The sequence below is a fragment of the Phascolarctos cinereus genome, unplaced genomic scaffold (assembly GCF_003287225.1).
Source record: "Phascolarctos cinereus isolate Bilbo 61053 unplaced genomic scaffold, phaCin_HiC Scaffold_7;HRSCAF=346, whole genome shotgun sequence".
NCBI lineage: Eukaryota > Metazoa > Chordata > Mammalia > Diprotodontia > Phascolarctidae > Phascolarctos > Phascolarctos cinereus.
The window spans coordinates 107307180-107311661 of NW_027556180.1; positions in this window are offsets into that span (position 1 = coordinate 107307180).

A 4482-nucleotide genomic window follows, 5' to 3' on the forward strand; every position below is an offset into this window, starting at 1 on the left:
CGGGATCATGAGCAAGTAGCACAAAAAGAGTCAGACTATATTATCTTACTTCGGTGACAAAGAAGATCAAAATATACAACCAGAAGAAGACAACAAAGTCAAAGCTCCTACATCCAAAGCTTCCAAGAAAAATATGAATCAGTCCCAGGCCTTGGAAGAGCTCAAAAGGGATTTTGAGAAGCAAGTAAGGGAAGTAGAGGAAAAACTGGGAAAAGAAATGAGAGTGATGCAATAAAATCATAAAAAACAAGTCAACAGCTTGCTAAAGGAGGCCCAAAAAAATACTGAAGAAAATAACACCTTAAAAAACAGCCTAACCCAAATGGCAAAAGAGGTCCAAAAAGCCAATGAGGAGAAGAATGCCCTAAAAAGCAAAATTGGCCAAATGGAAAAGGAAGTCCAAAAGATTACTGAAGAAAATACTTCCTTAAAAATTAGAATAGAGCAATTGGAAGCTAGTGATTTTATGAGAAATCAAGACATGTAAAACAAATCCAAAAGAATGAAAAATTAGAAACAATGTGAAATATCTCATTGGAAAAACAACTGACCTGGAAAATAGATCCAGGAGAGAGAATTTAAAAATTATTGGACTATCTGAAAGCCATGATCAAAAAAAGAGCCTAGACATCATCTTTCAAGAAATTATCAAGGAAAACTGCCCTGATATTTAGAACCAGAGGCAAAATAGAAATTGAAAGAATCCACAGATCTCCTCCTGAAAGAGATCCCCAAAGGAAAACTCCTAGGAATATTGTAGCCAAATTCCAGAGTTCCCAGGTCAAGGAGAAAATATTACAAGCTGCCAGAAAGAAACAATTCAAGTACTGTGGAAACACAATCAGGATAACACAAGATTTAGCAGCTTCTACTTCAAAGGACCGCAGGGCATGGAATATAATATTCCAGAGGGCAAAGGAGATAGGATTACAACCAAGAATCACCTACCCAGCAAAACTGAGTATAATCCTTCAGGGGAAAAAATGGTCATTCAGTGAAATAGAGGACTTTCAAGCATTCTTGATGAAAAGACCAGAGCTGAAAGAAAATTTGACTTTCAAATACAGACTCAAGTGGAACATGAAGAGGTAAACAGGAAAGAGAAATCATAAGAGACTTATTAAGATTGAACTGTTTACATTCCTGCATGGAAAGATGATATTTATAACTCATGAGACCTTTTCAGTATTAGGGTAGTTGGAGGAAAAAAATATGTATAGATAGATATATAGTAATAGATAGATAGAGGGCACAGGGTGAGTTGAAGATTAAGGGGTCATATCTGGAGAATAAAATTAAGGGATGAGAGGGATTATACTGGAGAAGAAGAAAGGGAGAGGTAGAATGGGTAAATTATCTCACAAAAAAAAACAGAAAAGAAAAGCTCTTACAGTGGAGGGAAAGGAAGAGAGGAATGAGTGAATCTTATTCTCATAGGATTTGGCTTAAGGAGGTAATAACATACACATTGAATTGGGTATGGAAATCTGTCTTACCCTTAAGGAAAATAGTGGGAGAAGGGGACAAGAGAGCAGGGGGATGATAGAGAGGAGGGCAGATTGGAAAGGGGTAATCAGAAGCAAATACTTCTGAGGAGGGACAGGGTAAAAGAAAAATAGAATAAAGGGAGGGCAGGATAGGATTAAGGGAAATAGAGTTAGTTTTTCACAACATGTCTACTATGGAAGTGTTTCGCATAACTGCATATGGATAACCTATATTGAGTCGCTTGCCTTGTCAATGAGGGTGGGTGGGGAGGGAAGAAGGGAGAAAATGTGGAACCCAAAGTTTTAAAAACATATGTTTAAAAAAATTTTTATTCACATGCAACTGGGAAATAAGAAATATAGGAAATGGGGTACAGAAGTCTATCCTGCCCTACAGGAAAATAGAAGGAGAAGGGGATAAGAGAAGGGGGGAAGGGATAAAAAAGAGGGCAGACTAGGGGAAGAATGCATGCCATCTTGGGGGTGGGGGGAGGGACAGATGGGGTGAAAATTTGGAACTCAATATCTTGTGGAAGTAAATGTTGAAAACTAAAAATAAATAAATTTATATTAAAAAAAACCAAAATGGTATCCATCTCCAAACAGAAAACTGTTGGACTCAGAATGCAGATTGAAGCATATTTTGCCCTTTATTTATCTTGTTTTTCCCCAGAATATTGCTATTACAGAAATATGTTTTACATGACTTCATATATATAATGTGCATCATAAAGCTTACCACCTCAAAAGGTGGTAGAGAACTTGGGAGGGAGAAAAGTTGTAACTGAAAATATTTTTGAAAAGAAGAGATGCTCTCTATCAAAGTTTTTTTTTTGTTTATTTGTTTTGTTTTGTTTTGTTCTTAAGTCTAGTATTTGGTGGAGAGAGGAGTATCTAGCATTCCTATGGGTATCATCCTAGCTTATAAGATAACAAATCTAACAGCTATCATAGGCTTTGGGTCAGTGGTACTATGTAGCTGATGGTGGTTGTGGTACCACTGAAAAGGGTGGGCTAGACTAAAAATCCAAAATTGCATATTCAATCTAAATTTTAAAATCCCCATGGGTGCAGTTTTAATTCATTCCTCAATCCTCTCCATGCTATAAAAATCAAGTCTTTATAGTTCTGTCATATTCCAAGAATGTGACCTTAAATAGTCTAGTAGCATTACTATAATGTGTCTTGGAGAATTGACTTAAGAAAATTAACTTTGGCACCTTGTAATTGGGAGAATTGAGATACTTCACTGTGGTGCAGGCAGCCTGCCTTCTTTTTGTCAGCAAGGGTCCTGTAAGCAGCTGAAAGGTTTTATAGATTCAGTAGAGTAGTCTCACATTTCCCAAATGTATTTCATTTCTCTAGATTGTTTTACTTTTGTTTTGAATGTAATGGGAAATGGGAAACAATGATGATATTTAACAGTGCTTTCCGTCTCTGTCTCTAGATATCTAGGTCTATAAAATATTAGTGTTTTATATAAATCTGGTATTGTCTCACTGTTGCCCTAGAGAGGGAACTATTTGCCCTGGAGAGGGAACCTCTATTTTCATTTTGAATTTTAAGCTTGCTGACATTGATTGAAAAGTGAAAATTTTACACTACATCATTTTCATGTCCTTGAACTGTTGATGCAAAATTATTATAATTCATTCATTTCTGTGTATTGGTGTTTCATCTCTCAATTTCAAAGGATTAAAAGAAAACTCAAATAGACATTTTGGCTAAAGTTACTTTCGACAGGATTGAACTTTGATGATATTGTATTTTCATGACTCTTTAATGAAGAAAAGAAGCAATACTTCCTGGCACCTAGACTTTATTGATGTTCCAATTACAGGTTTGATTGTTTTTGTTTTTGTTTTTTTTTAATCATACCAACTAAAGTTGGTTACACTAAAAATGAAGGTCAAATCTATCAAAGATAGCTAGGATTTTTGAAATTCTGATATAGCATGAATGACATAAAGAGAAGAAAAGTCAACTCTTGATGAGATGCAGAGGTAGAATCAAAATAGTGAGGTCATTGGATGTAGCGCATTCAAATTGTCTCTCTGCAATCCATATTCTGAGAACTAGATGGGACTTTAGAAGGAGCTCTGGCTCTGGTGTCAGAAGTACCAGGTTCAAGTCTTACTTCTGTTATATAGCTTGTAACCTCAGGCAATTAATTTACTGAGTTTCAGTTTCCTCATCTGTAAAATGAAAATGGAGGAAATGGCATCTATAGTCTATGACTTTATGATTATTTGAAATGAAAAATCCTATATTTCCACATGAGTGAAAATAATAACACCTGGCACTCATTAATTCCAAAGCACTTTCACATTATATTATCTTATTTGATTTTCACAACCACATTGTGAGATAGGTAGGGATCATCATCACCATTTTACTCACCAGGAAATTTAGTGGCTTCCAAATCATACAGTTACTAAATATCAATGCTGTTTTAGCATTCAGGTCTTACGATTCTTGGTGTAATGATCCTTATTCTACTGCCTGTACTAGGAAGGGAGTATTACTACAGTTATATACAGTGCAGATTCATAAATACTCAAGTGGATCTGTTTTATCATCAATGTGGATGTCCCAAAAATGAAAACTGTAAGTCATTTCAGACTGCCCATCTTTTCCAACTCTTATTCATGTCCTCTCATAAGTTCACCTACAGGAAAACCATAGTTCCCCCCAACATGTTGAAAATTTCCTTTGACTTCTCCGTAGTCAAAGAATGCCAGTAGAACTTTCTAGCTGTAGACCTGTCGTCTCTTACATTCATCATGTAATCAGCCCACCTTTTTGTTTTGACACACATTTCCAGATGACATAATTTACTACTGTTCTTCATTGGTTATATATTTTAACTTGCTCATAGCCCACCCACCATTTGCCTCTCTAATATTCATTTCCAATTCTTCTATTATTTCAGATAATCAGATAAAATCAGAAACAGCAAATGCTATGCTTGCTCAGATTAAAAGGTATATGTGGT